This window comes from Lactuca saligna, chromosome 4, assembly GCF_052625555.1.
Source record: "Lactuca saligna cultivar CGN05327 chromosome 4, ASM5262555v1, whole genome shotgun sequence".
NCBI lineage: Eukaryota > Viridiplantae > Streptophyta > Magnoliopsida > Asterales > Asteraceae > Lactuca > Lactuca saligna.
The window spans coordinates 286,501,526-286,520,998 of record NC_136420.1 but is presented as its reverse complement, the minus strand read 5'-3'; the positions used below and the strand labels follow the sequence as shown (position 1 = coordinate 286,520,998).

The window sequence follows — 19,473 nt, the reverse complement described above, 5'->3', positions numbered from 1 at the left end:
AGAGGCCATGGATGAGGCCCGCAAGATAGAGAATGATATAGCTATTCAGGATCGTACCACAGCGAGGTCCGGGGAAAAACGCAAGTGGGAGGGTCAATTAGGGTCCCCCTGAGAAGCAGAAATTTCAGAAGAATGGTGCAAAATCAACATTTTGTAAGAAGTGTCACTCTTTTCATGGAGGTCCATGTAGTAGCAGTACCAAGAGTTGCAAGCGATGTGGTAAGGTGGGGCACCGTTATGAAGATTGTAAGAGTCCTGAACCTATGTGCTACAACTGTCGCCAAATGGGACATATCAGTATGCAATGTCCCAACCGCAAGGTCCAGATGGGAGCTGGTGAGAAGAAAGATGAAGCGCCAAAGGTGAAAGCTCGTGCTTTCAATATGACAACTGATGAGGTAATTTTTAGGAACCCAACTAATTAATTTTATACATGTTTATGTGTTATTTTTGCTTGTGTGTTATTTGATGCTAGTGATAGTAAGTAGTTGGTATCAGTGCATTTATGTAGTCGTTTATGGTGTGTCTCGGACTCTATTAGTTGCGATGTAGATATTGATGTGGCTATGTTTGATTTAGTCATAACGCATGAAAAGTTTGATATGGGTGATATCTGTTTTGATGGACACATTTTTTTTCCTTTAATATTAATTCGTTTTGGAGTATAACTCAATGAGGCAACCTAGAAATGAGAAGAAGCATAGACATAGAGATTCCGAGGATGAAAACTTTTTAAGGAAGGGAAAATTGTAACGACCCAAATTTACTTCCGTCAGCGACATCAGCGTCCGTTACTTGAATAAGTGTTTATGCAAATGATTATTGGTTTAAGGTTTATAATGAAATGAATTAAATAAAAATGGTTTTATTTGGTATATAAAAGAATTACACAATATTTAAGAAGAAGAGATTTAACTAATTAATTTGTGGGAGTATTTAGAGTAAATATAATTTATGTAAGAATCATAAAGGTTGAGGGGTTAGAATGTAATTTTAGAAAATATGAAACTTTAAAATAAAATAAAAATGGGGTTATTATGGATCAATAGAGGGAAGACAAGGGACTGTTAGTGTAAGTTGGGAATTACAATTACGTTTTCAACCCATGCGTCAAATGAAATCGTGTCGATTCTTTTCTATTTTCCGTCGGTTACATCCCATCTTCTCTAACCATAAAAAATCGATTACGCCGCATCTTTTTTTGGGCTGCTACTTTTCCAAGAGAAGAAAACGGGAAAAAGTGAGAGAAAGTCGAGCAAATGAAGAAGAGACGAGTGAGATAAGTGAGAAATTAAGAGGCCGGCTGAGAGACGGGGACTGCGAGGTGGAAGATAGGAGACAAGTTTGGTTTTCTTGTTGCGTTTAATTCTCTTCCAGGTAACCTAATTCTGTTTTCTAACCTTCTTAGCGACGTTACAAGCCTAAACCGTGACTAATATCATATGTCTACGTGGGTATGCTGTGTTTGTTCTCTTGTGTCTGGTTGTGACTTTTGTTGCCCAAAACAGCCATTAAAGATGACTCCTTCTAAATACTCACGAAGCCTTTCCTTAACCAATATCGATCCTAACAAACATAAGTAGATTTTATTTCAGACTTGTAAAGATCAAAGTTAACTATGTCCTAATTGGCTGCAAATCCTACCATCTATTCTTCGATACATCATGCCTTCTTAGAACTTTATTAAGTTGCTGGAAAGTGAATAAAAGCCCAATGAAAGTGGTGATAACTGATAAAAGGATACATGTGTATGTAAAATAGTTTTTTGAAAGAACAAAAAAGATAGTAAGCCACGTTTGAGGTGTACCATAATTCATGGTAACATGAAAACCATTGCTAGGATTAATTAAATCTATGGTTAATTAATCATATGAGTTTATATCGATTATAACATACCCATATATGTCATCGAAGTCATGCTTTGAATCAAATAAAGCTTATTGAAATTTTAAAGATGCAAATGCTTAGAATTTAATATTAAAAGTTGATTAATTTGTTAGAAAAAAATTATACTTTAAGGATAAAATAATTATTTAAACTAAACAAAAGAATATGAGACAATGGATAAAGAAGTAAAATAATGCTTACCAAGGAATATATAATTAATATGGCAAGAGTGTATATATCATAAGACTCAAGACGAAGCAAAGGCATAAAAATATTGTTAACGGGGAAGACATCAACTGACCAAATCTTGTAAGCGAAGTAGGATAAAATGGGTGTATAATTAGACAAAATTTACAGAGATAAAAAAATTATAGGAAATCGAGTCTAGTTTTCATAATGTCCGATTTCATCCCAAATGGAGTTGTAGATTAGGTTTTATGCTTAAAACAATGAACATGGGTCGGGCAGGGAAAATATAAAAATTAATATAAAAGTTAGAATAAAGTTGTATTTTTGAAACATATACTTTATTTGTTAATTGAACGTTATGTGTGAAGTTTAGGTGGAGCCTTGAGAACTTCAAGTAAGTTCAAGACTTGGAATAGAAGGAAGATTTCATCAAGGCTAAAGGTGAGTTCATAGTTTTAACTCACTAAGGTTGTATTATTGAAACGTACAATCCGTAGATGGTGATTTGATTCACTTTAGGATGACCATATCATTATTTGTGCTTGATGATGATATGATATTTGTGATGCTAAAATACGCTTTGTGCTAATGCCATGATATGACCTAATTGCTAGCTTAAGTTACTTGAAATAAGATGTATGGTTATGTTTTGATGTGTTGGTTATGAATACATTGCATGTTTAATACACATTTATATGGTATGCATTACATGCTTTACTTAATGTATGACATTGTGAGGTTATGCGTAGTAGGTTTGGGTAGTTTGATGATCTTTGCCTAAAACCTTATCTGGATCATTAAGGGTGCCTACTAAGTTGAAAGAGTACCTATAGGAAGAGCTATAGCCACAACGGTGATTAGTTTCCGGTATTTCTAGATGACCGTGTGACACATGGTTTGCGGGCACTTCGGTGTTCGTGGGCTGGAGTGATGTTGATCCCTCGTTCGCGGCCAGCGCAAACATCACGTGGGAATCGGGAGGTGTATCGTTGGAATTGGCACCGTTTGTACCGAACCTGAACGACACTGCGGGGTACTTGTACTTTGCAGAGTCGGAGTAGCAAAAGCTGAGTCACAGGGTTGGTGTTTCGGGTGGAAGTCATGAGCTACTTAGAGCATTCGGTTGGCCGTGCACACAAGTAGTGAACGGGGTGTTTCTCTTGGGTTAGGTAACACTAAGAGACACTTTTCTATCAATCGGTTGGATAGATATAATAAAAGATTGAACATGTAACAAACGGTTGGTTGCATATTAAAAGGTTGCATATATAACAAAGGTTGATTATTAACAAACGGTTGAACATGTAACAAAAGTTTGGTTGCATATTTGTCACAACCAGGAAATTCGATTCCTTGTAAACATTTAACAATGATAACAAATGTGAACCAACAACGTGAAAGCACATATGATGCTTACTCAATAACAAATTGTCCATCAAACACTCTATGCAAACACTGCAAATAGTCAACAAATAATTGGAAACCCTAGAAATCCCGGTTTAAGTCCATTATGGACTAGGATTTCCTTATTGGGCCTAATGGGCCAATAAGCTTCCAATTTGACTATTTTGGGCTTAAAACTCTTAAATGGGCTCCAATTGGACCCACTTTCATTTATTTTAGCATTTTGGGCCATATTGGGCCTAGAATGAAGTAAAATACTTTAATGGGCCTTATTGGGCCATAACTAACCTAATTAACCTTAATGGACTACGAAGCCCATTATTTTTGACAAATTGGGCCGTAAACCATCATGGGAACCCAATAGATCGAAAAATCATCAAATTGGGCCCACAATATGGATTTAAGCAAAAAGGCCCAAAACTCTCTTCTCGTTTCTCTAGTTCTCGACCCAAGTAGGAAAACAAAGAAAAAAAAAAGAACAGAAAAGAGAGAAGTAGATTAAGAGAGTTGACTGTTATGCTGACACCTCATGATTATCCAACATATCTCTAAGTAATATCTTCCATGTATCCATGCATAATTTCATGTATCAAGGCAAGCTCATCTCTTCCCCCCTCTCTCCTTATCCACGGCCGAGAGCGCCCCACACCACCACCATTTTCATTTTGATCAAACTCTTACAAGAAAAACTCTTAAGAACTCTTCCTTTTTCTCCAAATTTTCGAGCATTGGTGTGTGACTTCAAGGAGTTTACCAATTAATATCATCATAGTTGGTAAGTAATTACTTGAATCCATGACTTAACTTCTACATTTCATCAAACATCTCATCTTAACTCATGCAAATTCATGATCTAACTCCCTCGAACCCTCTAAGTTCGAAAAGTTCCTCAAGAAGTTGCTAGGGCCGAAATATTCTCTCAAATCTTCATCAAAACCAAATCCAAACCACAAGGTGAGTTTCATACCCCTTTCTTTTCGGTTTTTATGAGTTTTATGGGGGAGAATACAAGAAAATGTGTAGATTTATGTGTATATGTATGCTATGTGTGATTTGATGCATGTATGTGTGTGATATCATGTGTTTTGTGATGAATATGTTACCAAAAAGGGGTGTAAACCCGAGATCTATGACATGAGAAAGGGAGCAAGCATAACCTAAGCTATCTTACACTAAACAAGTCAAGAAAAAATGTTTACAAGGTCATGATGAACATGTTCTAACATAAAACCCATTTTTGGGCTTAAATTGTTAAAAATACAAACCTAGGGGTACAAATCAACAAGTCACGGTTTCTTGAAGGTTAGAAGGGTCAAAACAGTTCCTATAATTATTTTTCTGAACATTAGGAATTTCAAGGGACTTAAAATGTAAATATTTGGCCTAATGGGCTATTTATGGGCTTCTCGGCCCAATAAGCCTCAAAAATGCGAAAATGATAAGTTGAGGAGTTGGAAATGTAACTTCCTGTAAAACAGGGGATAATTACCATAACAAAATGTTTATAAGGGTCAAAAATGCTTTTCACTAATAAAAATGACCAAAAATGTAAACCTTTTAGATTTTGGGCCAAAACTGTAAAAGTTGTGAAAAATGGGTCCCTAACAGAGAATCACTATTCTAGAGGGGCTGAAGCTGTCAACAACGTAAATTTTGGGTTAAAATCGTGTTTTCATCAAATAAATAATACAAAAGTGTCAAGAAAAGGGTTTTAAGGACTAAAAATGGAATTCTTTTATATGAAAAGGACTAAAAGTGTTATTTTTATAAAAGAAGGGTAGTTGATGTGTGTAAAACTCACTTAGTTTTAAACCTACTTTTAATTATCAAATAACACACAAAAGGCAGTGAACCTATCAATTGTGGTATAGCTAAATAAGTAGGGTATCGAACACAGGGAACGACAAATTAAATAAAAAACTAATTCTACCTAAGTTAATTAAGAAATAGGAGTTTTTCTCTAGTTTTACAAGACTAGAAACTTACTAACTATTACTAATTTGAGACTAGAAAATAACGACTTAACTAGATTCAATAATTGGAAAGGAACTTCTGTTTAGTTCAGCTTGGTTAACTCTATGGTTGATTTCAAGGTAATAGTGCAATGGATTAATTCTTTCGTTGGTTACCGATTCAAGTGATTAGGTTCATGTTCACTACTCTAATCCTTAGCAAATAAACTAACTCAAACAGTGGCCAATTGTTTAATTTAATTATATTTACTAGATTAGTTATTCGGGTTAAGTTAGACTTGCAATAGCTAATTAATTTATTATTTCTAATTAACCTCTTGTTTGATGGTCATCTTACAAGCTTGCACATGAATTTACTCAATTTTCTTATTAATTCTAGTTTCATATTCATTAATCTTAGACATATAGTATAGTGGTCACATATCATATGAGGTTAATAATCAATAAATGTTCATGCTAATCAATTATCTTCCTATTAACAGAAAATTAATTATTATTCACACACAAGGTTCTTTAGCAAGCTAAAATAACAAAAATTCACCAACTTGGAATTAATCCTACCAATCAATCAAACCATATTGTCAACTTTGTATTCCCAAACAGAAGTCTAAAGGTTTTAGTTCATAATTAAAGTAAATAACATCAAACAAACAAAGTCAAGTTGCTTAATCATAATGATAAAACAAAAGAATAAGCGGAATGATGAAATTTTGCCTCAATTACTCCCCAGAATTGAATTCTAGCTTTCTTTGTCGACTTCTAGGGTTTTTCTGGCTCCTCAATCGTAGCAAAGCACTTCTGAATCGTCCCAGAACTCTTCTAATCGATCTGTGGAGTTATCTTTAAATAAGCGAATCGACTCGTCGAGTCAAGTGGTGACTCGTCGAGTCCCTCTCACATTTCCCGTATTGCGATAACTATCTGGAATCTCGAGTCATTATCTTTCTGATTCTTCGACCGGACTCGTCGAGTCCAAGCTCGACTCGCCGAGTAGGTGCCATTTTTAGTGTTTTTCTTCTTTATTCCATTCTTGAGCTCACTTCTCCTGCTTCCTTTTGCTTCCAAGCTTCATCTTTGGACTGAAAAACATAATTTAACACTTTTAAGTACCTTTTGTCCATAATATGCGATAATTTAGCTAATATATGAATAAAAACTATACTTAATACACACTAAATATGCACATATCAAAATACCCCACACTTGACTTTTGCTTGCCCCCAAGCAAAATTGAATTTTAAGACATTAGAATTATATATGACAACTCAAATCTAACCCAGCCATTATGCCAAGACCGCAATGCATACATTTGTGTCTAAAATTTTTCCTAAAGAACCCCCCATACTCCAAATACTCACAATCCTCATAAACATTCGCCCACTCACCCCGAACTATGCTCATTTTATGCAACCCTCCGAATCCATCCTCAGAAAACCTCTTTACCCTCAAGGTATTTTTAATTGAGCAACCCAAGCATACATATTCTAGAATTACAACTTTTCGATACCACTATGGAGCTCTTTTGGAATTCTTCACTTCCTTGATAATTTGATCTTTGATTTCTTTGAATTCACCACCTTGTATTGATTTATTTTTGGTATCTTCAACTTTTTTGGATTTCTTGGAATTTTGATCTTTAGATCTTCACTTCATTTGCTCCAAAATTCTTACAACTTTTCTAGTAATTTTCTCTTTTTTTTTTACATGCATACCTCACTTTTGTCACTCAATTCCCTACATGCTTAAGCAGAGGCGCTCAATCTCAACCTTTATTGGCTAACGATAAAAAATTTCCTGGATACATTTCAGGTTCAGGCTGCTAAACATATTGCATCCCTCAGGCTGAGCAAGGTCGTGTTTTTGTCCCATGATTTCACTGAAATAAGGAAGCCACAAATGCACTAGAACGTATATAGGCTCAACTAAACATTTGGGTTTTCATGCAATTATCAACACAATTCTAACATGGAATCCTAATTTTTTTTTACCAAAATTCTCTAATTAAGTCCTAAATAATACTTTTGGTATGCAAAAATTTTTAAAAATTGACTCTAAAATAGACTATTATGTAACTAACCCCCTACCCCACACTTATTTTATGCAATGCCCTCATTGCATAATAGGCATAATAAAAACAATAAAATAAAACTAAAGATGGAATTGGAACAAACTCCCCTGGGATAGCAGTGGATAGGTTGATCACTTTCATTTAAGCTCCAACTTCAATTGACTTTAGACATGGTCATCTCATCCATGCCTTGGGTGTCTCGTCTCGTGTGGGTCGCTCCAAATACGCGGAAATCAGTGTAAGATCTTTAGGAATTGATATGGAAAAATAAGTGAGCAAGTGGTACACTTAGCAGCATCAAATCAGCAGTCCTTTGGTATAAAAAATGATTGACTCGTCGAGTCATATGGTGGACTCGTCGAGTACCAGCGCGGCCATCTCAGAATATGTGGAAATACAAGGCGACTCGTCGAGTCAGTTAGTGCACTCGACGAGTAGGCCACTGAACGAAAAAAATTGGCATTTTGCAACTGTGTCAGCCTCTAAGAACTTCTCTAACTCTTCCTCACGTTTGGACTCAATTGCTCATACCCCTAGGGACCGGACTCAACACTTTGACGTTAACATTCCGCTTCCTTGACTCGCTTTCACTCGTTATAACACCCGTTCGCTATGACTTTAAACCCTTCCTAAGCAAGCAATCCTAATCCAATCCTGAAAAATAACTAATGCATACAATCATTAAACACAATAAAGTCTTGAACAAGTCATACACACCAAATAAAATAAAAAAACAGAAAATAAAAATTGTTTGATTAAAACACAAATAAATCAATCTTCTTCCTCATCATCATCTGCGGCTGCTCCACTTCCCCCTGCACCACTTCTTCTCGCACCAATCACCTCATCCCACGATGGAATAAATGGATAATTGCCACCATCAATATGTGGGATATTGAAGTGGTCAAAAAGTTGGATATGAGATTGGTTGCTAAAATTCAAACCCCATGACATTTGATCATGTAGCCGCCTCATCTCCACATTGTACCAATCCATTGGTACATCTTCATTCTCAACCGGAATCACCGGCGGCTCATCCTCCACATCCCGCTCTCTTCTTGATCTAACCCTCCTTCCCGGTGCTTCGGGACCAACAACGGGGTCATCATTCGGGATGACATAATGGCCACCTCCATAGTCTTCAATAATCCTCGCTCTCCGGAAAAGAATTGGATTGAACGGAGGTGTAGGGATCAATGTCATGAAGTTCCATGCACCGCGGTTCATCAACCCGAATGAGTTGGCCAACCGGGTGACAAACATCCCATCATTAATTCGGGAAGTTTTGCGATCTTTGACCGCACCCTCCGAAAGATATGAAGCTAGACACCAAGGAATGTTGCAAAAGACGCCGGGTGTAATGATGCTCCATAAATAGAAGACGTCGAGGTTGGAAACCTTGTCATCATCTTTTCTTTGATTGATGGTAGATGAAATGAGGCGGTGTATGAGACGGTGTGTTGGGGATCGAATGCTCCCTTCCTGTGCAGACTTTGGGATATAGACTTTGTTACCAATAGTATTCCACCAGCCCGTACTCGTAACTCCCTCGGGAAACACCATATGGGTTTGTGCCAAAAAGGCCCGAAAGATGTGTGTTGAGACCCAGGGCTGATCATAGACCCCTAATCGACAGGCAAGATCCACCACAGAGCATTGATGAAACTCTCCCCCAAGACAAAAACTAAAGCTGGCCGGGTGATAAACATCCACTCCCCCGGTGAAAGATACCGTGGAGAAAAACTCCAAACAAAGCTCCAAATAAACCGGCTCTTGAATACGGAAGACCCGGCTCCACCCGTCACAGATCATTGTTTCGCCTTCATGGTGAAACTCCTTCAAAAGATAAGGAGCTAATTCCTCCTCATATCGAACATTCTGCAGCCACTCCCAATCTATCTGGTTGGGCACATAGACCTCCTTCTTCTTGATATCAGCCAGCTTCTTCTTCCATTTCCGCACTGTCGAAGCGGACTCGATTTGTGGGAAGTTTAGCCATGGAAAATCCCCTTGGTTGCCCCTGGAACTTTGTCCCCTTCTGAACATGATTTCTGCAAAACAAATACACAAAACCCAGAAAACACAGAATATAATTAAAAAAAATATCTGCTATATGTTATTCGACTCGACTCGTCGAGTCCAGGACCGACTCGGCGAGTCGTGCGAACTGTACGAGTCAGTCGACGGGTCGATGAAGATTAGACCATAAAACCTGTAAATTTTGTCAAGGGTTTTGTCTAAGCACTTACTATTAAGGTGTTAAGGCCAAAATAAGCATTCAAAACAACATAATTCATGAAAAATCAAAACCCTAGAAATTTAATACTTTTCAAAAACGAGTTTTTCATGCAATTGCTACCATAGATGGCCTTATAATCATGTTCTTAACAGAACACAAGAAGAAATTTGTTACCTTTTGAGATTGGGCTTGAGAAATTTGAAGGAAACTTGAAAAACAAAGATGAATGCTTGAGAGAAAGTGAGGATGACGTCACCCGACGAGTATGTTTGTGAAAACTAATTCTGAGGGTTAAAACCCTAGTTACCGGTTGTAAAAGTAATTTCGAAATTATTTTTTTTCTGTAAATAATACCGACTCGTCGAGTCGTTGTCAGACTCGGCGAGTCTGGTCGCGAAGTCATGGTTTTTTTTCTGAAATCCATATGGACTCGTCGAGTCGTGGTCAAACTCGGCGAGTCGCTTAAAAATTCATAATTTTCAAAAATTTGCTATTTACTAGAAATCATTTCACCCCACACTTAACCTATGCACACTCTCAAGCAGACATGTCCGATGATTTGGAAGATTAAGATTCTAAAAACGAAGGGAAAAAAAACTAAAAAGTAAAAGAAAGCAAACTCTATATAACGGGTTGCCTCCCGCCAAGCGCTTCTTTTTAAGGAGTCATTAGCTAGACTCCTTCCCATCTACGTTTCGTCATCTCCGAGCATCGGGAACGCACACCTAACTTTTTGTGATTTGTACTTGGTCTTGTAAGCGTGAATCTTTTTCTTGTAAGCCCTTTTCAATGCATCTCTTTTCTTTTTCACGGCCTCATCCTCAGCTGCTTGGGCTTCCCTTTTCCTCTTTTTCTTCTTTACCCCATTCTTTTTCACCTTCTCTTGAACTCCTTCTCTTTAAATTTAATTACTTCACATTTCATGATGGTCCGTGCTTTAGGTTTAGTAGTGAATAGGTGATCAGCTTCCTCCATCCTTTCCTTTATCTCTTCGTCCTTTCCAGTGCTTAACCCATCTTCGAAATGAACCGTATCAAGACATGCTACATCGGCGTATTGAACTTTCCTTCCATTTCCTCCTTCTGCTGTTTGTTCTTCTAAAGAATCATGTATATTATCGAAATCCAAGGTATGTGAAGAACTAGTAACAAGCAGATCTAAGTCGGTCAAGTTTTTGTCCAAGTCGATTAGACTCGTCGAGTCCATTAAAGTGACTCGGCGAGTCGGAACGAATTCCATCAATTCTTGGGTTTTTTCTGAGTGGGCTCCTTCCAGTAGCTTTTTTAATTCATCCAAGTCCTTGTTAACATCTCCTTCTTCTTCAGAGTGTATCACAAACTTGCTTGGATCCTCTTTTAGCAAACGTGCAAGCTCTTTTTCTAATATCTCATCATCCAATTGGATTATTGAGACTTCTTCAATCTTTTCCTCTTCTTGCTTGATTTCTGGAATAGCTTTAAACGTCACAGCCTCATCACCCACCCTTAATGTCAATGTAGACTCACATATATCAATTAAAGCACACGCGGTGTTCAAGAAGGATCTCCCCAAAATAATTGGAATTTCGGGGTCTTCTTCCATATCAACTACCACGAAGTCTACTGGGAAAATAAACTTGTCAATTTTTATAAGGAGATCTTCACAAACGCCTTGTGGATGAATTATTGTCTTGTCCGCCAAATGGATCTTCATATTCACCGGTTTTGGTTCTGGTAAATTCAACTTCTTATAGAATGAAAAAGGCATCATATTGATGCTTGCCCCCGAGTCAGCTAATGCTCTGGTGAAGACCTCATTACCAAATTGACACGGAATCACAATATTTCCTGGATCACCCTTCTTTTCAGGTATCTCACTCATCAATACTTCTGCGACTTCAGCCAAATCATTCCTAGCAGCAAAAAGGCCCTTAAGCAAGTTGAAGTATTTAGGTGTTTGGAGTATTGTTTCCACAAATGGCACATTAACTTGTAGAGCGTTAACATGATTCATGAAGGTTCTGTATGCTTCTACTTTTTTTGCAGGCATGGCTTTGATTGGGTATGGCAGCGGAGGATTATAAGGTTTCAAAGAACTGACAGGTGGATCAATTGCGCATGGACTCGTCGAGTCCAGTGGAGTGACTCGGCGAGTCGGGTCGGGTTTTGCTGGGTTCGATTCTTCTATCTTTTCTTCATTCTTCTTGGAGATCCTAAGTGCTTCTGTAAATGTTCCTTCACTGCTGGAGGTTATTACACTTACATTCTCCATTCTTGGATTGGGTTCGGTGTTGCTCGGAAGTTGGCCCGGTCTTCTTTTATTCACTTGATGTGCAAGCTGTCCCAGTTGTTTCTCAATGTTGAGAATGGATGCTTGCTGATTCCTCAACATGTTTCTGGTTTCTTGCATTGCTACATCATGATCATTGTGTCTTTTTTCGGACGCAGTTATGAATCTTGTGAGCATATCTTCTAAATTGGCCTTCTTTTCCATCACCGGCTCTTTCTTTTGATAGAATCCCCTCTCCCTCTGTTTGTATTTCTCCTCCTTATCCTTTTTATATTCTTCGTATGGGAGCCATTCCTTCTTCGGTTTCCTCAAATCTTCGTCGTATCTATCGCCACTGGAATAAAATACTTGAGCCTTTTTATTTCCATTTTCGTCTCGATCACAATCCTTGGTGAGGTGGGGGCCGCCACAATTTTCGTATCCGACCCTAATAGCATGTATTGTTTGATCCATTTTTGTCATTATTCGGTCTAGGCTATCGAGCTTAGCTATTACCGATGCCATGCTATCATTCACCGAGGTCACTGCTCCACGATTCACTTCGTTCCTCGGATTGTGGTATTCTCTAGAATGCTTGGAGAATTCTTCAATTAATTCCATTATTTCCGGAGGCGGCTTTCTGGTGAGCGGGCCTTGTGAATCGAGTAGTTGCCTTGTGGTGACATTAACTCCATCATAAAAGATGGAGACCTTTTGTTGGCTATTAAGGTCATGGTGTGGGCAATTTCTAAGTAGGCTCTTGTACCTTTCCCAAGCTTCATAAAGAGATTCTCCGGGTTGTTGCTCGAAGTTGGCAATGGCTTTCTTTAGCTTGGCTATCTTGGAAGGTGGGCAAAAATGGTCTATGAACTCTTCTTTCATCTTGGCCCATGTGGTGACCGATCCGGGAGGAAGTGACTTTAACCAATCTTTTGCAGCTCCTTTAAATGTGACAGGAAGCATGCGAAGAAGCTGGATCTCGCGAGGCACATTGGGTACATTGGAGTAATCAGCCACATCATTGACTTCATCCAAGTGCTTATAGGCGTCTTCGTGATCTCTCCCGTGAAAAGGAATCTCCTTGAGTTGAGCGAGAATATGGCCCTTTAGCTCAAAAGTAGCAGTTGCGGGAATTGCGGGTTGCACAAGTCCCGGGCCGGTGTCATCACGCATCCTCTTCTTCCATTCCCCCATGGGGATTTCGTCAATATTAGCCATAGCGGTGGCTAAATCGTCTTCAAATTCGGATGTGTGCTCGTATGTAGGTTCGTTTTTTTCCTCGGTCTCGTACTCGGTGTCTTTTTGAATCGGGTCTTCGATTGTCAACGAGGCACTGGATGCTCCTGATTTACTGCACTCGGCGACTCCAAGGTAAAATCAGGTAAAACTAATTCTACCTAAGTTAATTAAGAAATAGGAGTTTTTCTCTAGTTTTACAAGACTAGAAACTTACTAACTATTACTAATTTGAGACTAGAAAATAACGACTTAACTAGATTCAATAATTGGAAAGGAACTTCTGTTTAGTTCAGCTTGGTTAACTCTATGGTTGATTTCAAGGTAATAGTGCAATGGATTAATTCTTTCGTTGGTTACCGATTCAAGTGATTAGGTTCATGTTCACTACCCTAATCCTTAGCAAATAAACTAACTCAAACAGTGGCCAATTGTTTAATTTAATTATATTTACTAGATTAATTATTTGGGTTAAGTTAGACTTGCAATAGCTAATTAATTAATTATTTTTAATTAACCTCTTGTTTGATGGTCATCTTACAAGCTTGCACATGAATTTACTCAATTTTCTTATTAATTCTAGTTTATATTCATTAATCCTAGACATATAGTATAGTGGTCACATATCATATGAGGTTAATAATCAATAGATGTTCATGCTAATCAATTATCTTCCTATTAACAGAAAATTAATTATTATTCACACACAAGGTTCTTTAGCAAGCTAAAATAACAAAAATTCACCAACTTGGAATTAATCCTACCAATCAATCAAACCATATTGTCAACTTTGTATTCCCAAACAGAAGTCTAAAGGTTTTAGTTCATAATTAAAGTAAATAACAGCAAACAAACAAAGTCAAGTTGCTTAATCATAATGATAAAACAAAAGAATAAGTGGAATGATGAAATTTTGCCTCATTTACTCCCCGAAATTGAATTCTAGCTTTCTTTGTCGACTTCTAGGGTTTTTCTGGCTCCTCAATCGTAGCAAAGCACTTCTGAATCGTCCCAGAACTCTTATAATCGATCTGTGGAGTTATCTTTAAATAAGCGAATTGACTCGTCAAGTCAAGTGGTGACTCGTCGAGTCCCTCTCACATTCCCCGTATTGCGATAACTATCTGGAATCCCAAGTCATTATCTTTCTGATTCTTCGACCGGACTCGTCGAGTCCAAGCTCGACTCGCCAAGTAGGTGCCATTTTTAGTGTTTTTCTTCTTTATTCCATTCTTGAGCTCGCTTCTCCTGCTTCCAAGCTTCATCTTTGGACTGAAAAATATAATTTAACACTTTTAAGTACCTTTTGTCCATAATATGCGATAATTTAGCTAATATATGAATAAAAAACTATACTTAATACACACTAAATATGCACATATCAGTAGTGAAAATGGTCAAATTCCACTTTTAAACAAATTAATTCATTAATACAAAATACAAGATCCACTACTACCGATGAAATGGAAAACAAATACACTCTCAACAACAAATATCGTTACAAAACGAATTGATTCGGTCTCAAATCAATAACAAAACAAAATCGTAAAACCAAAGCATTTCAATAAACACGCAATAACTATGATGAGCTAACTTACAAACTTTGGGCTTGGAAGTTTCAAATCATGCTTGTTGGGCCTTGCTAGCCCATTAACATGATCTTTGGGCCTAAAGGGAATATGCTTACGTGTTATTGGGCCTTCTATGACCCAATTCCTTGTAAAAGGACTTTCAATAGCTCTAATGTGCTATTGGGTCCTAGTGGCCCATTAGTACTGCTAGTGAGGTCGAGAAGTCAAATGCAATTGGGGCCAAGTCTCTTTCGCATTCCCGATAGCCTTGAATAACTCATGGAAATAAAGGGGCTTCGTACTCTCCTATCTCCTCGGTTGTTGGGCTTATGAGAAATCAAAGTAAACAGATTCAGGACTATAAACAAGAGTAATCATGGTGGGTAGATTAAGTGAGTAGTAACGGTCGATGCCTTTAAGGATCGTTCATAATATGTAGTTAGAAACTAGTCATTTTCTTTAATGCGTGATTATAACAACTCACAAACCCTGATTAATCCAACGCCACCCGGGTAATCAAAATCATTCAACGTATCGGTATAACAATAAACAAGTCATTGTATTTTATGTATTGGGAAAACATCGGGTTTTCCTGGGAAGTTCAACATTTTCACTTGCGTGATGTATACAGAGGTTCAACAATTATACATGTTTTGAAAATCAACAAGCATATATTCACGGATCTTCACACTTTTTATAAACAATTATCTTTTCAGAAAATATCGGATTTTCTGGGTTTTACAAACTACACCAAATCATTTTACCACAACATAACTTATGAACTCACCAACATTTCATATGTTGAAGTTTTTGAAAATAACTTGTATTCTCAGGTAACAAGTAAACCGAAGAATAAGTACCAAGTAATGTCATGGTGTTTTGTTTAGATTATCTATCAGACAGTTTATGTTATGAAATTGTAATGCCTAAAACAATGTACTGGATGTAAACAATATCAGTTGTAATATTACAATGCATGGTGATGAATTATGTTATGATTCATGTATATTCATTGTGATGGTATTCAATTTAAGTCACAAGAGCCCTCGGACGTTTCCGCCGTTTGGTTCGGGGGTGTGACAGGTTGGTATCAGAGCTTTGTTTATAGTGAACTAGCATATCTAACCACACATTGATATGCAACTATAAACCAAAAAGAGGGACTAACACAACTCTGAACAAAACAAGTAAAACATAATGATAGAACATCTTTACTTGTGTGAATTAGGAAAAAGAACATAATACCGAACCAAACAAGATAATGATAGCATCTCGGTTAAGCCAGGACTGTTCATAGTCATATAAAGGAGTGGATGTAGCCTGATCAACTACATTCCCTCCAAGGTACAACTATCACATGTCCTGAGGAAATCGTGATGGCTAGGGAACCTAAAAACATACCCCTTTATCACCAATAAGAGAACATAAGCTCAATCTTTACAATAAATGTAGCGTCTTAGGAATAATGTTAGCCTATTTACACACTCTCGCAGACGGCATGGCTGGTTTCCATCACCCCAGAGATCCTTATTTCCCTAACCAGGGGAATAATGGATGGTTGGAAGAATCCGATGAGGAACCCGAGGAAGACCCCAAGGAGGAATCCGAAGGGGAACCTGAGGCGGAAGCCAAAGGCGGACCTGCCGAGCCAGTGGTGGAACAAGAAGAGGAGGAAGCCGAAGGAAGTCTCGAGGAGGAACCCAACGATAACGAAGAGGGTGATTCGGACGCAGAGTCTGAAGTCATCAACCCCCTTATCCGATTAGAGTGCCTGCTTATCGGGTGGGCCCCACTGGTCCTACACCCCCTGGGGTATTGATCTTTGGAGGTGGAGCAGACATCAGGGACAGTGACCCCCATTCAGCATGTCACGCGAGTTCTTTGACATGAGGGACGGAGGACCGGCCGATTGTGCCCTTCCAGTCATGGTGAGATGATTACGGAACACAGGCGACCTAGCTCAGAGTACCGCTGATCAAGTACGCCAGATGTGGACTAGGGTTGAGTGTGCGGAGCAGGAGACGCGAGATGTCCTCTGAGAGTTCCACATGAGGCAGGTAAGGTGGGAGTCCCGACTCCAGGATGCAAAACGACAAGTGGCTCGTATTCAAGGAGCATCCACTTCCTCAGCACCACCCCCTGGCACATCCCAACGTGACTAGGGTTAGCCGTATCAGTCCTTAGTACTAGTACTATGATCTATGATATGTATCGTGACTCTATGTTTAAGTGATTATACTACTCATAGAGCCGTTATGCTGTCGAACATGTAGCAAAATTTTCATGTATCAAAGTGCGCATAATAGTAATAAAAAATCTTATATGTTTACTGTGATGTTTTAATCTGCTATGTGTTACATATCTATGATTGATGCTAAATTTTGAAATTACTTAAGTTTGTGCCACACACCTAGTTTATAGGATCACAACCTCACAAAAAAAAAAACCACAGACACTCAACATCTTTCCGTTCCATGACAGAAAGATGCCTCAACGACCCACCCGCACAAACCCTAGGCCAACCCCACCCGAAGTCGACTCAGCTGCATTCCAAGCAGCTATATCTGCTGCGGTCACCGCAGCGATGGCACAAATTCACCAAGGTAACAATGGAGGAGTCAACGGACAAGGGGCTGGAAGTTCAAACAACGGGATGAATCAAGGACCTACCAAAACATGTTCCTAAAAGACTTCACCAACGCCAAACCACGGATCTTTAATGGCACTGGAGGAATGATCACCCTGAAACGATGGATCGAGAAGGTGGAATCGGTGTTCGAGATATGTGATTGGATAGACATACCAACCCTAATGCCAACAACAGCCCATGTTAACGACCATGTGGTGGTGGCGATACCACCAACCCTAATGCCAACAACCACCCCTGTTAACGACCATCTTAATGGTGAAATTGTTCAGAAGCAAATATATGATAGTAGTACATGCAAGAACGATGACTGTGTAATATGTCTTGAGGCTTTCACGAAGGACCATAATATCGGTGTTCTGGTGTCCTGCGAACATTCATTCCACTTCCATTGCATCAAGAAGTGGTTGTTGGTTAATCCAAGTTACCCTAAATGTCGACATTCCATGATCAGGTCTTGACATTAGTTCATCGATAAGACTTGCACAGTTTATTTGGATTGTTTGGTTCTTGAAAAGAGCGATTTGCTTGATGTAATTTTGTGGTTCATGGGCCTTGTTTCATTATTTGTGATTCATGGGCCTTGATGTAATTTAGTCTTACTCTTAAGTATCCTCCAAATTAGTTGCTAGATACTGATTTATTAACCAGAGACAGCATAATGAAACATCATTTTGAGTTTTCTTTCGAAAGCAAATTCATCTGCTACAAATACAAAGTTATGCATTCACATCATTTTCAATAAAATAAATTAATGGTTCTTAATTTTCTTAATCTGTGTTTGTCAACATATATTATTTTGTATTGGGTAGTGTTGGTTAAAATGTGTTGATTCATCATTCTTCATTACTCAATTTTCAGAGAGTTAATTGGTGATACATTTGTATCCATACAAAAATCGAGTACAAAGTTTGAGATATTGACAAATTGTTAAAATGGTTTTTAAATAGCTAGAATATATTCCAATTTGAAAAGAGGGAACTAGCATGCGGCAGTACTTATAGTAAATTAAGATTGAGACTTGTCAGGAGTCTGATACCATTGAGAACCTTAACATAATGTATTCCGGATTGAAACATCGCAGTACGTCATATACTTTTTCCTGGCCAACTCCGCCAACTCTTAACTGAAACACCTAAGACTCGAACACTAAACCCACCAAATATAGAGAGAGTTTGTCTAAGTTCTTACATTTCTTAAGACGTCTCGGCATGCTTAATCCAAACTCTTTACACATTGAATGTCTATTTTTTTATTCTTTAAAAAAAATTAGGCAATCACTTAAAAACTTAAACAATATTTTTTTTTCATTTTTTTAGTACTAGAAAATTTCAAAAAGAATTTACTTGTTTTTAGGTTTAAGTCTTTTGTCTACTCTAAACAGTAAAAAACAAACACAAAACATACTTTACCTCTACTTTTGTTAGATGAATGCAAGGTTTTTTCTAAAAATAAAAATAAAAATAAAAATAATATTTGTAGCTTTGTGACCATTAACAAAGTGATACTTTTCTTTAGGGTTATAACATATTTTAGGTAGTAGGATTAAATTTTGGCTATGGGCTACAATGTTTTCACATTTAGGTGAAAATTATTTTCATGATATCTTGTAAAATATTCATTTTAAGATTAAACCAAGATTTAACTATGGGATACGTGTTAGACGATTTCAACAGTACAGGAAATCCAAAATGAGATTACTCGAGTCTCGTTTATAGTGACAAGCAGTGGTGAGGCTAAGTGTTCCAATGGTGGGTCACTTGACCCACCTTTTTCTTTAATAATAAGTTGTATAAAGTTTAAAGTTGTGACCTCCCTAAAAAAAATTAAATGAACCACCTTAATGACAAAAAAATATATAAATCATATTTTTAAAGTTCATAATTTATAATAGCCTAATATTTTTTTAGGCATAGTTCAATATTCATAGCCCATCAACCTTCTATTTTCATAACCGTCAAACCAATTTGTCATCACCTATAAATATTTTACTTTGTTAACTATGTGAAAGT

General features: G+C 37.7%; 1 non-coding gene across 1 annotated transcript; it reads left to right on the top strand.

The window, feature by feature from the left end:
- The first annotated feature begins 12,734 nt into the window (after window positions 1-12,734).
- On the top strand, window positions 12,735-12,841 carry LOC145044703 (small nucleolar RNA R71). Its single transcript, XR_013681648.1, has one exon. It is a non-coding gene; the product is annotated as a small nucleolar RNA R71 (small nucleolar RNA).
- Window positions 12,842-19,473: the final 6,632 nt, after the last annotated feature.